This window comes from Dipodomys spectabilis, unplaced genomic scaffold (genome assembly GCF_019054845.1).
Source record: "Dipodomys spectabilis isolate Male_0828 unplaced genomic scaffold, ASM1905484v1 ptg000039l, whole genome shotgun sequence".
Lineage (NCBI taxonomy): Eukaryota > Metazoa > Chordata > Mammalia > Rodentia > Heteromyidae > Dipodomys > Dipodomys spectabilis.
The window spans coordinates 7,131,981-7,153,104 of NW_024870716.1; the positions used below are offsets into that span (position 1 = coordinate 7,131,981).

Here is a 21,124-nt window from a genome sequence, read left to right on the forward strand (position 1 = left end):
CAGTTCAAAAATTACTACTAAAGTGGCAACTATTTTCCAGAAAGCCATATGAAAATAAAAGCAGGTCAGCTACAATTTTGGGGTGGATATGAACCGTGTAGACATCTTCTAAATATCCTGATCCTTGTCTAGACAGGCCCTGCCCCCCAGAAATGGTTGAATGGCACCAGTGACTCCATGGAATGACATCCCAATGCAAATGTGGAGCAGGCCCAGGTGGTCTTTCTATTCCCTCTATCAGGAGCTCTTCTGTCTGAAGAGAATTGACCAGCATATGGGAGTCACATTCTGTTCCTTCTGCAAGCTAGTGGGGTGGAAGCTCAGCTCAGAACTGGGCTGATTCTCTCAACAGAAGATAGCCAGTGGTGTCAGTCAATGTGTGCCTGAATGCCTCTTGCCTCAGTGTGCATTCACTGCTCTGCTGTGCATTCATATAATTGCTCGACTGCTCGCTGAGGGTGGTGTGCGAGACAAAGCAGCCACTTCTGGAAGTAATTGAACTCCATTCTCATGTCACCCTTGGGGATGCAAATCTGACCTTCACAATAGATTCCTCTGTGGGAGGCAGCAAAGCCCTGCTGTCTTCTGAGCCCCAGAGCTGTGGTGAGCTACCAGAAGACCCCAGGCTTTGGCCGGAGTGGAGCCTCACTTTAGATGAAAATGGCTACACCACAGCTTGCTGAGATAAGATCATTAACTACTACTGTTAAAAAGCACACTACTAGCCAGGTGGGGTGGCTCCTACCTGTAATCCTAGCCCCTCAGGAGGCTGAGATCTGAGGATTACCAGTTCAAAGCCAGCCTGGGCAGGAAAATCCTTGAGACTCTAATCTCCAATCAACTACTCAGAAAAAGCAGGAAGTGACACTGAGGCTCAAGTGGTAGAGCGCTAGCCTTGAGCACAAAGAGGCTCAGGGACAGCCACCAATCCCTGGCCCTAACAAAATGGGGTGAGAATAACCTTCAATCTTGGTTCAGATTGAAATAGACCACAGAGTACTCTCCTGTCTGAACAAGCAAGCGAGTTCCACATAAAGTATAAATGTGACAGCTACCACAGGATATTCTTTTCTATGGCTCTTTATACCTGTTATGTGTTCTGTAGCCTCTGAGCAGTTATGGGTTCTCATTTGATGATTTAAAGATTAAGTGGTTTATAGCTACCAGGAGTAGGCATTGTCCTTAATATGGTGAAAAGGAGAAAGAGAATCTATGACAGAGCTCTGTCATTTGAAGAGATCATAACCTAAGGATACCCTAGACAATCTGAGCAGCTCTGATGGAAGCAGCTAGTAAAGAATGCATTCTTTCATGCATTTGGGAGAATCAGGAAAGATGGCTTGAGAGATAGGTAAATTTGATCATAGCACAACTGTAAGAGGCAACCCTGCTTTTGCAGGGTGCTGTGAATTAATTTCGTGCATGTCCCCCAATCTTGTACCTGTGCCCTTGACAGTCTCCTTGGGCTCCAGGAAAGAGAAGATTCACCGATAAATATTGTGTGTGGGAGAAAAACTGCCTCTCCAACAGGCAATTCCTTTTTCTGATCATCTCAAAGGACACAGCTAAAAACTCAGGAGATGGCCTGTCAGACAACTTGTCCTCATGGGACAGGGTGACTAGCTTCTCAGGACCTCTTCCAGAGAGAGGGCTAATGGTCACCCAGTCCATGCTTGTGACGGGGGATGACTGCAGCTCTCCTCCATTTCTCCTACTTGACCTAAAGACAGTGTATGTTTCCTGAGGATGGCTGCCAAGGTCTTGAAGTGCTGGCTTCCTACGTCTACCATGGAAGACATTTCCTTCCTCTGCCCTGATTCTTTATTTGGCCCATGAGGCATATGGACAGCCCTAACTTGGGACTACTCCTGGACTCTGGGCCTGAGATCTAAAAGATTGGCCTCACTGTAATCATAAAACACATGCTAATGCTAATTACACCTGATGGGGTGATTGTCATAGACCATGGTGAGCCCCTGGAGATTCTGAACGAGGGAAAGGCATTGTCTGGTATTCTTTAAGAACATGTATATATGTATTTGACATTATAGACAGTGCCTGATACTAAGAAGGAATCTCAGGGGTCACATATCTTAGCCTCGGGGAAGCTGGGATGTGCCAAGGCCTGGCCATGGACAGGCCCCAGATGATTTTCTTGCTTCTAATTATCAACTGTTCTTGCTAATACCAAGAACACTGTTAAGTTACTGCAACTACTGTAATGCTTACTCTTTTTTGGTGATATTAGTGTTGCTTTTTTGCTTCAGCCTGGTGCTCTGCCACTTAACCCAGAGCTCCACTTGTGGCTTTTTTGCTGGCAAATTGGAGATAAGAGTCTCATTGAGCCTCTCAGGCTAGTTTTGAACTATGAGCTTCAAATCTCTGCCTCCTGGGTAGCTAGGATTTCAGGCATGACCTACTACAGCCTGGCTAATTCTTGTTTCATTATAAGCTGATTTTCAGAATAAGTGCATAGAATACCAATACGTAATTGTGTTCATCATGTTTTTTGTGTGATACATTCTTTCCATACCAATAAATATCTCACCCTAAAATTCATACTTTTTAACTTAATTTGTCAAAATCTGACATTAATCAATATTCTGCTTTTGTCTCAGAGGTTGGCTAGAGAAAGGAAATAGAATTCAGGGGTCACATCCTAAGTCATCACAATTTTGTCCTTAAAGACAGTATAAAAACTCATCTGAAGAGCCAGAAGCCAATGGCTCACACCTGTAAATCCTAGCTACTCAAGGGGCTGAGATCTGAGGATCACGGTTTGAAGCCAGCACATGCAGGCAAGTCTGGGAGACTTACCTCCAATTAACCACCAAAAAGGTGGAAATGGAGCTTTGTCTCAAGTGGTAGAGCACTAGATTGGAGAAGAAAAAAAAAAGGCTCAGGGACAATGCCCAGCGCGGGTCCTGAGTTCAACCCCCAGGACCAGCACAAAAAATTAAAAAAAAATTAAATTAAATTAAACTTCCAACTCTGAAGGAAAGACATAGTAGGGGCCAATTTTTTACCTGAATAGTTTCATTTATTTTAACTCAGGTAGAGAGATTAGCAGCATCTTGTGACTAATGATCAATGACTTCTAAACCATGTCAATACCTTTTTAGAGTTCAAGCATAATGAAAACTTAATGAAAGCTTCGTGGTACATTAACTTTCTATGAGAAATATACATAAGAAATGTGTGCTCAGCAGTTGCATGGCTCTATCTGAGCCTTACAGGGAGTCCTGACTTAAGAATTTCTCTTCAGCAAACACTGAAGATCTATTTTGTTAAAAGCCCTGTATTAAGCAACTCTGTGGGGTACTGAAATGATATATGAAGTGGATATTTTCCTCAAGGAGTCTTTAGGATAGATGCTAATTTACTTATGTTTAATCCTGAAGAGATTTGAAAGTCAAGTTCAGAAAGCTGTAACCCCTGACTGGCAGAAGGAGCTGATGGTACACAGTGCTAGCATTCACAGTCACTGAATGTGAAAATTTTAGCTCTTGAACACGATTGTGAGTACGAATGTGAGTATGAGTATCTACTATATGCATAACGCTAGTCTGAGAAACTAGAAAAAGGAGGAGGTGAGCATAGAAGACACAGGTTCTGCTCTAAAGAAAAACAACAATTAAAACACGAAGCACCTGCTAAAAGTTCAACACGGGAGGTTTAGACATTATTTGTGTGTGTGTGTGTGTGTGTGTGTGTGTGCGCGCGTGCATGCATGCACATGCACACAAGCCAGTTCTAGGGCTTAAACTCAGGGCCTGGGTGCTGTCCTTGAGCTTTTTTGTTCAAAGCTGGCACTCCACCTCTTGAGCCATACTTCTACTTCTGGTTTTTTGCTAATTAATTGGATTTTCCTGCCTGGTCTAGCTTTGACTTGAGATCTTCAGATCTCAGCTCTCCCCCACATACCCAGTAGCTAGGATTTATATGCATGAGCCACCAGCACCCAGCTGACCACCTCCTTCTTGAGCCGAACATTTTAAAATGTTTTAATATGGGGAAAACCTAGTGAAGCCATATGATTGGCAACGAAAATTGGGGGGAAGGAGCAAAGAGAGCTGTGGGTACTGGGCATCCAAGTGCCCGGGGCCTCCTCTGTCTCCCGCAGGGGCTTACACAGCACGATGGCTGTCACGTGTTCTCCGTTTTTGTGCTTGTGATTTGTTTGGACCTGTGTTTCTGCAGTTCTATTCAAATGCTTAAGGTTTTCCAGGGGCCATGGAAAGAGCTCCATTCATTCCCACAGTTAACTTTGTCAGTGCATCATCCTGAGTGGTGGTCCTGGGATTTGAACTCAAGGACTTGACTCATTCCATGCTTTTCATTGTGTGTGTGTGTGTGTGTGTGTGTGTGTGTGTGTGTGTGTGTGTGTGTGTGTGTGTGTGTGTGTAAAATGGAGTCTTGAGGCACTTTCTGTCTGGACTGGCCTTAAAACCTGAGCCTCTGGATTTCAGCCTCCTAAGTTTCTAGGAAGACAGGCATGAGCTACTAGTGCCTAGCTAAGGGGACAATTTGAAACTCCAAAAAGCCCTTGTTAGGTTTACTTTGCTGTTCCTTTGCTCAGACCATGAAGTTCTGTTCGTGGCAGAGACACATGCTCAAGAGTTCATTTAGCTAGGGTTAAATGTATATTTACAGCAAGACTTTAGTCTTTCCTTCTGATGAAATCATAGTAGGAGGCGAGGCAAGAAGGTTACTTAGATGGCTATGTGATTACTCTGTGTATGTATAATATCGAATATCTATGATTATGTACCATTATTTATAACTATATATCTATCATCTATCATTAATCTATTATCTGTCATCTACCTATAACAATCATTTATGACTATGTATAACTACTATATATCTCTAATTAATCCACATATCTATTGTCTATATATCATCAATTCATCTATAATCTATCTGTAACTATCATCAATCCATTTATCATCTATCTATCTATCTATCTATCTATCTATCTATCTATCTATCTATCTATCTATTTTTCCTCTATCTAAAACTTGTAAGTATTAAGGATTTTCACAAAATTATTAGCAACATTTTACTTCAAAATATTTCACAACTTTGGCACAGTTGGAATCATAACAGTCATTTTCATTCTTGTCTTCTGTAAGCTTTAAGACTAGTGCAGCCAGGGCCCCAGTGGCTCACACCTGGAATCCTAACTATTCAGGAGGCTGAGAGCTAGAGGATCCTGGTTTGAAGCCAACTGGGGCAGAAAAGCCTGTGAGATACCATCTTCAAAATAGCCAGCAAAAAGTCAGACTGAACATATTGCTCAAGTGGTAGAGTGACAGCCTAGCAAGTAAGTGAAACAATACAGCAATGTAGAGGACCTGAGTTCGAACTCTAGCACCAGCATCAAAAATAAAAAAAGAAAAGAACAATCAAAGAAGACTATTGCTGATGGCTTTGTTTTATTTACTTTTCTAAAAATAAAATTTAAATGAATTTACCTGTAACTAATAACTCAGTTTTGTCCAGACTTTTTTTTTCTTCAAATTGAACGAAACACCAAAGTTTGCTTCAGGCAATGATTCATTCCCTGCCTGTGAAAAAATATGCACTAAAGAGCTTGAAACCAGTTAAATATGTTTACTTTCATTCATGGAAAAGTCATAGCCATTAAAGACTATGTGTTTAGTATATACCATGACAAAAAGTAGTGTGTGTTCTTAACACGGACTTAACACTAACCTATTCTTAACACTGACCTAAATATTTGGAAAGTAGGATATTTATTCAAGCCAGGAATGGAGACTTATAGATGTAGCTGATAACTGATAAACAAAAAAGCAAAATTAAAAACATGGTAGGGAGTCTATGTTTATGATCTCCTGGCAGAACACATTTGAATATGAAAAATTCACCACTTATTCAGGAAGCAGAGCTAAGATCACATTAGATTGAAAGCTTCAGACTTTGCTCAATTTTATGCAAAGCAGTTCAAGTCGCATTTTCTAGGGGGGAAAAAAAGGCCATTTTTTCCTACCCGTCAGTCAAATATTCAAACTGTAATTTGTTCCAGAAGTTTTTTATTTTATTTAAACCAACATTAATGGGCTTTTTTTTTTCCCTGAGTATATGCCAGTACTGGGGTTGAATTCAGGGCAGTGCACTTTCACTTGGCTTTTTCCACTCAAGGCTGGTGCTCTACCACTTGAGCCACACCTCTAATTCCTGCCTTAGCTGGTTAATTGGAGATAACAGTCTCACAGACTCTCTTGCCCAGGCTGGCTTCGAACAATGATCCTCAGATCTCAGCCTCCTGAGATTATAGGATTATAGGCATGAGCTCTCTCTCTTCTAAAAAATAGTTCTGAATATAGGTGATATAGAGCTATGCTATCGAAAGAAATCAGCCAGTGCTAGGAATTGTGATGTGTGAAATACTACTAATTGATGTTCGTTGCAAGGCAGACATGATTTGTAGTGTCTACTAAATATTCACATTTTTAAAGGCTTGCTCAGAACAGCTTCCTGAAATAATTGAATCTCAGGCTGTGCAGGTTCACTGATGATGGTACACATTGTATTTGCTTAGTTCTGGAATCAGATCCAGGGTGGAGAAGCAAGCCCCAGGGATACTCCTCTCACTACATCCATTATGGCTAATTGAAAGGCAGTGGTGAGTGAGAAGGCACAGATTTTAGACAAAGGCAGCCTTCCAACTTCTGGATGTTCATTCATATTTTTGCAAGCTGCAATTGGTGCTGGCCAAAAGAAGCATATGCAGTTTCAACCACTCCCTATGCTGCACATTTCTTTTTTGGGGGGGTCGGTCGTGGAGCTTGAAGTCTGGGCCTGGGCACTGTTCCCTCAGCTCTTCAGCTCAAGGCGAGCACCCTACCACTTGAGCCACAGCGCCACTTCCGGTTTTCTAGTGGTTTATTGGAGATAAGAGTCTCACAGACTTTCCTGCCTGGGCTGGCTTTGAACGCGATCCTCAGATCTCAGCCTCCTGAGTACGATTACAGGCGTGAGCTACCGGCACCCGGCCGATGCTGCATATTTTTAACTTGTATGTGCAAACACAAGTTAAAATTTGTTACATCAGCCTAAATCAGATGTCACATCTCCAGGCGCTCATCTCCTCCTGTGGGTCCTAAGTCGTTTGAAAATGTTGGTGTTAAAGGACACCAGTGGCTCACGCTTGTCATTCTACTTACTTAGGAGGTTGAGATCTGAGGATCATGGTGCAAAGCCAGCCTGGGAAAGAAAGCACATGAGACTCTAACCTCCAACTAACCAGCAAAAGCAGAAGTGGGAGTGTGGCTCAAGTGGTAGAACACCAATCTTTAGCAAAAAATCCTGGGGGAGGATGCGAGGCCCTGAGTTTAAGTTCTAGTACCAGCACTTGCACGCATGCACATGTAGGCATATGCACACACACACATACACAAAGGGAAACTAGGTCAGATTTACAAAGTGTCAAGGGACACTAAATAAAAAAGTCATCAGCACAGAGAAATCACCTTCCTTGAAACATGGGATGCATATGCATGAATATGCATATGCATATTCATATTCCATTCAGATCTCTGAATAAAACAACTAGCATTTGTCTAAATTCTTGGTGCCAACTATTTTAGTATTTTACCAACCATTTAGGGATACAGATTGACCCACTGTAACAATGAGATGCAAAGACACTATGTTGAAAAATGAACTTTACAATTTAGGTGGGGGGTGGGGGTGGGGTGGAGGGGTATAGTTGTGGAGGTAGGAGGGAAGGGATGGTAGGGGAAAAACAAAGGAGGGGGTAACAATGTTTGATAGGAAAGGTACTCATTGCCTTGCTCATGTAACTTGTAACCCCTCTGTATAATGTTTTTACAATTAAAAAAGTATACAAAAAAAGAAATTTTGTTGGAGTTTGAATTTGGGACCTTATGCTAACTCAGCTGGCTTACTTGGATGGTGCTCTACTACTTGAACCATGCCTCCAGCCCAGCTTTTTGCTGGCTATTTTCGAGACAGAGTCTGGGCTGGCTTTAGACCTCCATACTCCAGATCTCAGGCTTCTGAGGAGCTGGGATTCCAGATGTGAGCCACTGGCGCCTGCCCATTCAGCCAACCCTTTGAACTCAGGACACAACTGGATTCCTCAAGTATTTATAAAGCCCTGCTGTGGCTCTTTGGAGGCCACACCAAGTACCACTGTCCTCAACCCTGTCCCTGTCCCTGCTGACCCAAGGTGAAATCTCTGTAATTTCCTTCAATTCCTGTGTCTCTCAAACCTTCTCTATCAAATCCTTTACCCAGTCATGATTGTGGCTGAGGGCTGGCCTCACAGTTTTCCCTTCCCCAGCCAGTTCTCTGATCCCTGTCTCATTTCTCTCTCCCAGTTCCTGAGATTCTCCTTTGTACCTGTCATGGTTGGTCATCTCCCTCACTAGATCTACCTATAGGAGCCTCCAGGGGTCATCCAATGACCAATTCACAACCAGACACTCATGGTTCATGTGGCAGCTCCTTACCTCATTTGAAAGAAAATTCAAGACTCTCTTCCTAAACCTACAGTGAACATCTCCTGCCCTTCTCACTGATAACAACCCTGATTCCCTGCAGACGAACATTAAATCTGATTTTGTGGCTTCATCTCTTGTTGTTGATAAAGAAAAAAATGGTTAGCTGTAAGGCTTCAACTCAGGGCCTGGGTGCTGTTCCCTGAGCTTTTTCCCTCAAGGCTAGTGCTCTACAAACTTTGAGCCACAGTGCCGCTTCCAGTTTTCTGGTGGTTAACTGGAGATAAGTCTCGAGGACTTTCCTGTCCAGTGTGACCCTCAGATCTCAACCTCCTGAGTAGCTAGGATTACAGGTGTGAGGCACCTGCCCCCTGCTAGCTCATAATTTTGAAGATGGAAAGTCCAGCCTTGGGCAGGGGCAAGGGTGGAGGGACTCTTTGTGGCTACATTCTAACACATCAAGGAAGTGGACCAGGAATTGGTCACCTGCCAAGGCGAGGGTCCAGATACCCAGAACGGCCAGGTACCCAGGACAACCCAATCTCTTGGGAACTCACACACTTGTTGGGATCAGCATTAATCCCTCCCAACGGTTATGTCCTTGGGCCTAAAACCTTCCACCTCTCAAGGGCTCCCTAGCACCTCTGTACTGGAGATGAATCTTCTTGTGTGTGAATTCATGCAGGACACACCGAAGCCACATCTAAACCATGGCACACAACACTTCTGGTTCCAAAAGTCCAGTAAGGCTCCTAATCATATGGAGAACAAACCTCGCCCCGCTCCACTCTGCATGAAAAGTCTCCCAACTTGCTTCCCCCATGCACGGTCACTCATTCCCCACTCCCTGAGGCCCTGAGCTCAGCCCCACGGCAGGCCCACAACCCTCCGCTCAGTCCCAGGCTGAGACTCCTTGGTTTTTCATTCTCTTGCTGGCCAGAGCACTGTACCCCACAGTCCCCCTTTCTGAGGTTTTCTTGTCACATCCTTAGGCCTCGTCTTCTCCCTTCCCTGCCAGCAAACACCTTTCACCATGTGCTTTTAAGGACAGGTTCTAAAGAGATGAATCCTGTGGAGGGTCAAGGTCTTTTAGTAGTAAGGCCCTCTTTTGTCTGTGAAGTATTGGGATTTGAATTCAGGACCTTATCTTGTTAACGTAGGCACTTTGCCACCAACCTATACCTCCAGCTCTTTTTTGTACTTTTTTAAAAATAAAAGTGTGTACCAGCCTTGAGCCACAGCTCCATGTCTGGCTTTTCTTGTTCAGAGTGGCTTTGAACCCCCATCCTCCTATCTCAGGCCCCTGAGTAACCAGGAGAACACACGTTGACCCACCAGTGTCCAGCTTTGTACTGGTTATTTTTAAAGATGTCTTTGCTTTTTGCTTGGGCCTGTACCTGGATCGAAGTCCTGCTATTTTTCACTTTCCATATAAGCCAGGATGATAGGTGTACCCCACCACACTTAGCTTCTTCTGTGGAGATGGGAGTCTCATGGACTTTTCTGCCCAGGCTGGTCTGGAATCACGATCCTCCCTATCTTAACCATGCATGTAGCTAAGATTCCTGGCATGAGACACCTGGGCCCAGGCTTCAAGGTCCTGCCTGCACTCCTAGAACCTCCACTGGGCTCACATCAGGCTTCACTGGTGGAATGAGTTCAATAGGTCTGGGTATTTCACTGGATGGTCAAAGACTGGGTAAATTTACTATGCCGGTTGCTAAAAAGGCACTAATGCTTTGCAATGATTTATAAGAGGCACATTTGATACTCACAAATCAAATTATTTTAATTTAATTTAAACAAATGTCTTATTTCTGACATTGAGACAATCAAAATAAGCATTGATGGAATGGGTGTTGCTTCACCAGAAATTAGAATAATCAGCACATGACTGAAATGGGAACATTAACCCATCATTTTATTCTACTCTAGCTAAAAGGGGGAACAGCAAGCAATAATTCATTCTAAGTTTTTCTTTTTTTTTGCTACAGAGCTAGAGGCTTTTTTTTTTTTTTTTAGTATTTGCTAGAAAGATTGAAATAGATTTTAAAGTCTAAGCAACTTTCCATCTGTCAAAAAGTTAGTAACACTCATTGTGGTCTTATCTCATGTGTAAAATCATCCTAAAGCTCAATGCATAGCCTACAAAATGATGAAAATTGAGGGGAAGGGGAAGGTTGGGAGTGATGGGAGAGAATAATAAAAGAAGTGACACTGTAACCATCACATGCATTGCTGAATGGCCACTCCTTTGTACAAATTACTTAAAAGATAATTTTTAAAAAATCATCCCGAAGCAAAACACATTTGGGAGAAAATTCAACCAGTACTTTTGAGATATTTTAGAATAATTCAATTACATATTCAATTATATAGCCAATTGTATATCGGTATAACTCAAAAGAAGAATTTGTATCATACTGAGATTCCATACTTTTGGAGGGTCCACATTTCCCCCAGCCAATAGTCTTCCTACCAAGTGAATAAAAAAATTAAAAGTTAGAGGAAGCCAGGTGCTGGTGGCTCACCCCTGTAACCCTAGCGACACAGGAGGCTGAGAACCAGAGAACTGCTCTTAGTTTGTGAGACTCTAACTCCAATTAGCCAGCAAAAAAGCTGGACTGGAATTAAGGCTCAAGTGATAGAGCACCAGCTAAAGAGGACCTGAGTTCAAGCCACAGTACAAACATGAAACACAGACATACACACAGACACACACAGACACACAGACGCATGGGCAGACAGACAGACAGACAGACACACACACACACACACACACACACACACACACACACACACACACACACACACACACCAAAACAAATATCAAAAATCCAAAAGCCAGGGAAGAGAACATTTCTACACGTGAATAATTAGATACAAATTAAACAACAAGCAGACTTTATTCAGTATAATCAGATGCAAAGGGTTTAGCACAAAGAAATGGTTAATGGTATTCAAAGAACACAGGAAGAACACAGGTTTTTCTCCAAATGGGCCTCTTTCTGGTCTGGGCACCAGCCTTTGCCACAGCTGTGGTGGACACAAGGACACGAGGTTGGGTTCTGCCTATCTCCTTCTGCTTTTCCACTCCACTAGTGTCAAGAAGTAATTCTCGGTTTGTTCTTTGATATTTGTCTTGGCCTCATTTTAATTGAGGTCCCCAGTCACAATGTACTGATTGTGGGTGTGTGCCAGTAATGGGGCTTGAACTCAGGGTCTGGGTGCTGTCCCTTAGCTTTTTCACGCCAGGCTGGTGCTCTACCACTTGAGTCTCAGCCATACTTCTGTCTTTTTGCTAGTTACCTGGAGACTAAGAGGCTCAACAGATTTCTCTACCTAGGCCAGCTTTGAACCAGGATCCTCAGATCTCAGTCTCCTGAGTAGCAAAGATGACAGGTGTGAGCCCTCAGCTCCCGGCTTAATTTTTTTTTTTGTCAGTCATGGGGATTGAACTCAAGGCCTGGGCACTGTCTCTCAGCTCTTTTTGCTCAAGGCCAGCACTTTACCACTTTGAGCCATAGCACCACTTCTGGTTTTCTGGTAGTTAACTGGAGATAAGAGTCTCATAGACATTCCTGCCTAGGGACAGCTTTGAACTATGATCCTCATATTTCAGCCTCCGGTGTAGCTAGGATTACAGGCATGAGCCACTGGTTCACTCAATTTGGTTTTGGTGTGTGGGTCTATGTGTTTGTGTTTTATGCTTGTAGTGTGGATTGAACTTGGGGCCTCCTGCTTACTCAGCTTGCTGGTAATTTTTTAAAATAATTCCCCAGTTCACACTACTAATCCTGTTTACATGATACAGTTCTGCTCATTGTCTAGGCAGTTCAGTTCAAACACTAGGCACGACATTTAAAAGGCTTCCTTCAACACTCTGTAATTCACTTATGAACATTCAATCAATCAACATTCATTTAACATATTATATACCAGATATATGCTAAGGCAGAGGGATATGATTATCATTGACTTATTAATGTGGGACAAAAAAACCCTGAAACAGGATAGGTACTGGCTATATAATTTAGGGTGAACTTGCATCTCCTTTTTTTTTTTTTTTTTTTTTACAAAATGTAAAAATGTTCTCTTGCTCTACGTAGATGAGAAAGTCTGGGAAAGTTACAAATTAAAAAAAATGTTTAGCAATCTCCAAAGAAATAAACAATCATCCAGGTTTTAGTTATCCTGAAAATAAATACAGCCAAGTAAAAAAGGGAAGTCACAATTACACACTTAACATCAGACATGGTGGGCTGGGAAGGTAGCTCAGTGGTAGAGCACTTGCCTTGCATGCCTGAGGCCCTGGGTTTGATTCCTCACCACCACATAAGCAAAAAGAAAAAAGCTGGAAGTGGCACTGTGGCTCAAGTGGTACAGCGCTAGCCTTGAGCTGAAGAGCTGAGGGACAGCGCCCAGGCCCAGAGTTCAGGCCCAACTACTGGACACCCCCCCCCCCAAAAAACAAAACAAAACAAAACAAAACACATCAGACATGGTGGCTCATGCCTGTAATCCTAGTTACCTGAGAGGCAGAGACTAAGAGGACTGGGATTTTAGGGCATCCCAAGGAAAATCTGAGAAGGACTCCATCTCAATAGATAAGCGGAGTGTGGTACCAAATGTCTGTGGTTTTGGCTACAAGGGAAGCACAGGCAGGAGGCTGGCAGTCCAAGGACTTTGGACCTGAACAAAAATGCAAGACCCTGTCTGAGAAACAACTAAAGCAAAAAGAAAAAAGGGGGTGGGCGGTGGTGGCTCAAATGTACTCATGATGGTAGAATGCCTAGTAAGCATGAGGGCCTGAGTTCAAACTGCAATACTGTCGGGGGAGGGAGAGGGGAGGATAAGGGGCGGGGGCAGGGGAGGGATTCACGGTGAGCAGACACTAGCTTGCTTGCTAATTAGGGTCTGTAGTGAGTGGCAGGAAAGACAACAAACTTCTACCTAAAGGAATTGGGCTTAATTGAATGGTGAGACTGAATTGAGACTATCTTGGTGCACATACTGACCACAATGGAAGGTATTATTAGAGATAAGATCACTAAGTGTTTTGAAAGAAAATGACACCAAACTACTTCACCGATTAATATGCATGATTAATGTCACAGACCTCTCTTACTGGGATAGAGTTTGAAAGAAGCTAGAATGAAAACTGCTCACCCAATTATAATATTATTAATATGGTTATTTAACTACAATAAACCCTTGGGGTGCATGGGTTCAAGGCTTCAAGCAGTCCACTGTTGAGGATAATATATAGATGCTTAGAATGCATGGAATTCAGGACTATAGTGCAAATGCTTGTTTTTGCCATAATACCACCCAACTAAGTCTAAAGACATGCCTTTCATCAAACCTAAACATTTCACTTCATCATTTCAACTAAACACCTTGTATTTTTTTTTGCCAGTCCTTGCAGCTGTCCCTGAGCATTTGTGCTCAGATTGGTGCTTTGTCATTTGAGCCACAGCTCCACTTCTGGCTTTTTGGTGGTTAATCAAAGATAAAAAAAAAGAAAATCTCATGGACTTTGCTACCTGGGCTGGCTTCAAACTGTGATTCTCAGATCTCTGCCTCCCGAGTAGCTAGGATTATAGGCATGAGCTGCTGGTGTCTGTCAAAAGAGTAATTTTATATCAATTTAAGTTCATGCCTCTAGTCTGACTGCTGCCATTTGCAGCCCAGTCAGTTCCAGTAGTTGTATAAAATATGATCATTAATATTGCTGAAAATGTAGACCAGCCAGACCACAGCTAATTTGACAGCTGTTCCCAGATTTCTCTTATGGTCAAAGTCCCAGAATAGCTTGTGTCATCCTTGTGACCAGGGTCAATACGAAAAGAATGTTTCTCACTTTCCTGTCTCTCCAGGGATGATGTTGTACACAACACTCAAATTACCTCTGAGGTCCCAGTGCGGTCAAACTCCCACGAGGACATAAACTCCAAAAGAATTTATTTAATATTAAATGGAAAAATTGAGTTCCTTTGGAACTCAATTATAAAAGATAAATATAGACCTTTTAAGAATGTGACTCTAAGATGAGTACTGGTGGCTTACACCTGTAATCTTGGCTCTCTGAGGGCTCAGTCCTCTTCAAACCTCAGTAATTCATGAGAAGAGTGGTGGTTCATGCCTGTAATCCTTGTAACTCAGGAGGTTGAGATCTGAGGATCAAAGCCAGCTCAGGCAGGAAAGTACATGAGAGTCTTACCTCCAAATGACCACCACAAAAGCCAGAAGTAAAGTGGAGGCTCAAGTGGTAGAGCACAGGCTTTGAGTAAAAGTGCTCAGGGACAGCACCCAGGCCCTGAGTTCAAGCCCTAGGACTGGCATATGCACAGAGAAAAAAATGTGACTCTATCATACTTCCAAAAAATACCAAGTATACAACATTTACTCTACCTCAAAGATTAAAAACCTCAGGAGATTACAGGGGAGAGGCCAGGTGCCTGGCAATGCCAGTGGACGGGTTTTATTTTTACTTCTTACACATCTAAGAATGTAATTCAACAAATGTTTTGTGAGCATCACAGAACTATCTTGCTGTTCTGTGATTTGTCGAGCACATAGACAACATTCAGTAAATATAAGACAATCTAGGAAGCCTAGGCCTTCTCAAATCACTATGGTTTTGGCTTCCGCTTACCATCACGGCCAGATTAATTATTGGCTATCACAGGGCATAAAATGAGCCATTAGGATAGCTCATCAGAAAGCCAAAGAAAAAGACCAAGCAAACATAAAACCTAACATGCAAGACATCGGATACAATTGACTCTAAAAATTCACCAAAATAATTCCTGACTCTAAACCACGTTAGAGCTATTAAATTCATCTTATAAAGATCAAACATATTTCAAAAGGAGATTGAATTTTAAAGCATGCCCTTATAAACCAGGAGAGTCTGTTTAGTAAACTAGCTCATTAGAGCACTTAATAAATGGGGCGATGTACCCCTCTAAATCTTGTGTTGGTACTGGAGAATTCTCATTTGCTCTTCCAGGGAAATAATCCATTGAAGGGCACATTTTTCTTCTCTTTGTTCTTTCCCATCAATTTTAATGGGTACAGGACATCAGTCACAGCAAATGTAATGGGACAAGAAGATGGATGAGTCCATTTGAAGCCACTGGTCACAGGATACAAGAACAGGCTCATCAGGTGACTCTGGTGGCTCAGAGTTCAACAGTAGGGGCCCAGGCCATATTTAGTAAGTTACAACTACGTTGCAACATGATTTGGTGTTGGTACTTAGCCCAATCAATCTCCAGATATAATCAATCCACTGAATCCCCGTAGATGAGCCCTTCAACGTCACAGGTTCCACTGGGGTCCTCATTATGGAAAGAATTAGCCACAGTTGGAGCAAGAGAAGAGAGACAATCTAGCCTTCCGGAAAGCTCATTGGGGCTTGGAAGTGATTTAAGTTTCCTTGGGAAGGAAAATTTGGTGATAGCTTGAAAATTACATCTACCTATGGGAAAGATGAATTGCTGGACATACTGGGGGCTGAGAATTCAGTCTCTCCCTCTTTTAGAACTCATTCCCAAGGGCTGAAGCGTGGAGAGGTGGACTCCTCGTGGCTCAACTCTCCCAGCTCTGCTCAGTCAACAATCTCACTTAAAATCTCTGTCTAGGGCTGTTGTGCGAGTGGAGCTTGAACTCAGAGCCTTGAAGTCTCCCTTGGCTTTTCTGTTCAAGGCTGCTGCTCTACCACTTGAGTCCCAGCTCCACTCATCAAATGCTTTATTTTCATAACAAGTTAAGATCATCTAAAGGCTGTTCTAAATAAAGTGTGAATATTTTAGATGTGTAGTTAGCTAAGTTTAAATAGAATGACTTTTTAAAGGATTTAGACACATGCAAAGAAGCTGCTTCTTATTTAGCTTCCTTGAATGCATTATTGACTAATGCAGCATTGACTAATTTAAGGAGGGAGCTTGATTCTCTTAGATCAGGATATTTGCTACAAATGATGGTTTACTTTTGTGGAGGATTCAAGGTAATATTAGATGACCCAATCACCCACTGGTGGGGCACTGTGATGCTATTCATAACATGCAAATCGATGGCTCTCAAGATCCCATTAGCTGTCTCATATGCACCTTCTAAAAGCAATCACTTACTACAGGATATTAAAAAAATGAAACTAAACCTTTGTGAAACATGTTAAGAAGAATCTACATCTCAAATGAATGAGTGTTCTCTCCTCCCTCGCTTGCTTGCTCTCAGCATTGCTCTGTGATCTATGCAACAGAAATAATACTGGCCAAGAAGAGATACATCTCAAAGCTATCAAGGCAAACATGGAAGTGAGGAGCCCAAGTTTGAGAATTATTTTTCTTGGGAGAAATGAAAACTAGGTATTTGTGGTACTATGAAAAAGAGGAGAAAAGCACTGGGATACAGTCTTTTGCACATTTATAATACTATTAGTAGGTGCTCAAAGAGACCAAGGGGGAACACTGTGGTTACATTCCACCCATCCTAGACACAGAATCAATTTCCCAGCTGGAAAATAGACATCCTTCCAGGAGATTAGTTCAGGAAGTGATGAATGTGGAAATTGGCAGGGGAGCTATTTATATACACCCTTTGCTTTAAATACTTTTATTCACTGTTGTTTTAACTGTTACCAAGCTGCAATTTTCGCCTTTTGGAACTTCATGAATAGAATGGAATGATAGTTTGAAAGAACTATAGGAAAACTTATTTTTACAAATTTGTATCTGTCTTAATTTGAACAACATTTTTTTCATCAGTACTGGGGCTTGAACTCAGGTCCTGGGTTCTGTCCCTTAGCTTTTGTGCTCAAAGATGATGCTCTACCACATGAGCCACAACTCTACTTCTGGAGTTTTGGTGGTTAATTGGAGATAAAGAGCCCCATGGACTTTTTTCTTTCCTGGGCTGGTTTTGAACTCCAGTCCTCAGATGTAAGCTTCTTGAGTAGCAAGGATTACAGGCATGAGACACCTGAACTCACCAACAACTTTTTAATCTGGTTAGTATTCACATCTATCTCATAATCCTGAAAAAGAATGGGCAGTTACAAACTCTACCTAAATCTATTTGTTGATAACATACTATTTCCCAGTACATTGCACAAATGAATCTGTAATATTTACACATTTGTTGATGTCACTCATATTCATTGATGACCTATTCAGAAGGTGGAAACGACTAAATAAAGCCACATAATCCATGGCTTATATTCTAAGAATTGTTAGTGTGAATTTCACATATGATGAAATAAGGTTATAGTGAGGGGGAAGATTGTCTTGGTCTACTTTTTAATTCTACTGATTGTGTTCAATATGATATTATTATATCATCACATATGATTTGGGGCCTCACACTTTAGTTTGGCTCTTTCATCAAAAGCTGATGCTCAGCCACTTGAGCTACACCTCCATGTGAGCTTTTTGGTGGTTAGAGATAAGAGTCTCACAGACTTTTCTGCTCAGGTTGGTTCTGAACCACCATCCTCAGATCTCAAGCACCTGAGAAATTAGGTTTATAGTCATGAACCATGGGCAATCAGCACTAATATTTTTTATTCTCAGAGCCAACCTGCATGAGTTAACAAACCCTGTCATTGCCAACTATTGGAACAATCATATTTCTTCTTATTTGTATCAAAAATCTCATACTCAACAATGAGTACTGGGTTGCAAAAGAGGATTTACTGTCTGCACCTGTCCGTAAGGGCTTTGTTACAAATTAAACAAACACACTAGGTATTTTTCCTTTTTCTGTTTCGCCTAACATCTATGTTCTCCCTCAATATAGTATTCCTTCTGGAAATGAGATGCATCTTGCAATCAGTATGAATATAAAAATATTCACCTTAAAATATGCATGCCAACCATGACCCCTCAACTGCTCTTAAACTTGATGAGGAGCCTTGTAATTAAGATATATCTTAAAATAGATGACTTCACGAAACACAGCGTATATAATTTCTTTAATGATTTTGTTTTCAGAGAGAACTCATTGAATATTAGTGACAATAATAAAGGAGTTCTTAGCTGGGTGCTGATGCCTCACATCTATAATTCTAGCTACTCAGGAGGCTGTAATCTGAGGATCATTATTTGAAGCCAGCCTGGATAGGGTAGTCTATGAAAACTTTATCATCAGTCAACCACCAAAAAACCAGAAGTGGAGCTGTGTCTCAAGTGGTAGAGTGCTAGCCTTGAGCAAAAACGTTCAGGGACAGCACCAGGCTCTGAGTTCAGCACACACGCACATATGCACGCACACATGCACACGCACACACAATGAATAAATGAGTTTTTTTCTTTAAACAAACACAATTGTTCCCCTGGCCCCATGCCCTTTCCTTGACACTGTATTAAATTGTGGGTCAGACACCATGAGTTAGTAGAGTTGCTGAGGGGCAGGAGAGCTAAACTTAAATGAGAAAAGCATTTGAGTCTGTGTCCAATTGCGAAGCATTGTGAAAGAAGAGCCAGAAGCAGAGTAAGTTCAGAGGAAGTTTCTCAGATAGTAAAACTTGAATTAAGTCATAAGACACTAACGTTTGTATGAGTATAGGCACTCTAGGCCAAAGGGACTTTGTGTTGACAGAAGAACCATGCTTTTAACCACCAAAAAAAAATCTAGAAATGGAGGCGTGGTTCAGGTGGTAAAGCCCCAGCCTTGAACAAGGACAGAGCCCAGGCCCTGCATTGAAGCTTCAGTACCTGTGCATGCACACATGCACATACACACACACAGATAGACACACGCACATACACATACATATACACACAAAGAACAAGCTGGGAATGGTAGCACATTCTACAATCTCAGCTACATAGGACAGTCAAGGAGTGAGGCTGATATGGAGAAAATGCAGGAGGCCCTATCTGAGAAATAGCTAAAGGCAAGGGGCTGGCAGAGGGTGGCTTCACAGTGGAGCGTGCCTGGAGCAAGCACAATGCCCTGAGAGCAAACTCCTATACCACTGAAACAGTACAAACAAAAAGTACCAGCCCCCTAAAAAATAAGAAAGCAATGTTAAGCTGCTCTATAATATTCCTTTTACTACTCTTGCTCATCTAGAAATGTTCCTCCTTTACAATGACCAGTCAGGTCATTCACTTCTGAATCCTTCTAAAAGGATTTGTCCATGGTAGTATGTGATACTGTATATACTCCTTGAAGAATGATTCTTTTTTATTTTTTTTGGTCATGGAGCTTGAACTCTGGGCTTGGGTGCTGTCCCTGAGCTCTTCAGCTCAAGGCCAGTGCTCTACCAATTAAGCCACAGTGCCTCTTCCCGTTTTCTGGTGGTTTATTGGATAAGAGTCTCACGGACTTTCCTGCCTGGGCTGGCTTTGAACCACGATCCTTAGATCTCAGCCTCTTGAGTAGCTAGGATTATAGGCGTGAGCCACCTGAAGACTGATTCTTTAGTTTATGTTTCTTCTGCAACCTGGGCTACTACCTACCAGATATTGAACACAAACCAAGTGTGGTGTAATTATTTATTATTTATTAAGGGTGGGAGTGCAGAAAGGGAGGGAGGAAGGGTAAACAGATGCAATCAAGATATTCAGTGTACACTATGTGGAAAATGAACTCTGTAACCTGTGGGCAGGGAGGGGAAAACTGGAGGAAAGGGAAGAAAGGGGTGATACTGTCCAAAAGAAGAGATGCACTCATTACCTGACTTACAAGACACTTGTATTAATGCCTTAATAATAAAATTTTATTGTATAAAAAGGAATATACTTTTGTGTATATGAAACTGGGCACCAGTGACACATGCCTATAATCTTAGCTAGTTAGAAGGCTAAAATCTGAGCATTGAGATTTCAAGCCAGACCAGGCAAATAGATCAGAGAGAGACTCTTATTTCCAATTAGCCAGCAAAAAGCCAAAAATGGAGGTGTTGCTCAAGAGGCAGAGCACCAGCCTTGAGCAAAAAAGCTAAGGGACAATACCTAGGCCCTAAGTTCAAAACCCTAGTGCTAGAAACGATCATATATGTCATATATGATATATGCATATAACATGTTATCTATAAAACATACATATGTATATTTATGCACACATATGTAACATTGGTGGGTCATGCCTATAATCCTAGCTACTCAGGAGGCTGAGATGTGTGGATCATGGTTTGAAGCCAGCCCAGACAGAAAAAGTCTGTGAGGCTCTCAGCTCCAATTAATCACCCAAAAGCCAGAAATGGAGGTCTAGAGAAATGGTAGAATGCCAGTCTTGAGTAAAAAAGCCAAGTGACAGCTTAAGGCTCTGAGTTTAAACTCTAGTACCGGTACAAAAAAAAATTCTACTGTGATTTAATTATAGGAAAACATTGTCACTGATTAGAATGATGGTCTTTCATCTATAGATTTATTATGCTTTAAACCACACTAGGTGTTTCAGAAATTCTCTTTGTTCACATATCCTTGAAAGAGGCTTTACTTAATTTTATTTTGTACCTGAAGCAGACTCTTTTAAGAGTCTTGAGAGTGAGCGATTTGTTCAGGAAGAAAAGAAAAACCTAATTTCCACTGAGATGTGAGGAAGTTTCCAGAAACCATTGCTTGTAGCATTTCTACAAAGCTTCATAAAGCAGAAGGGAGCTGTGGAAGAAGGGAGCTTTA

The 21,124-nt window shown here is 41.9% G+C and overlaps 1 protein-coding gene and 1 non-coding gene across 2 annotated transcripts in view; both read right to left on the minus strand.

Moving 5' to 3' along the window:
- Pdzrn4 (PDZ domain containing ring finger 4) overlaps nucleotides 1-21,124 on the minus strand; it is a 142,114-nt gene that overhangs the window by 109,909 nt on the left and 11,081 nt on the right. The window lies entirely within an intron of this gene.
- Nucleotides 18,120-18,246, minus strand: LOC122106391. Its single transcript, XR_006147164.1, has one exon. It is a non-coding gene; the product is annotated as a small nucleolar RNA SNORA40 (small nucleolar RNA).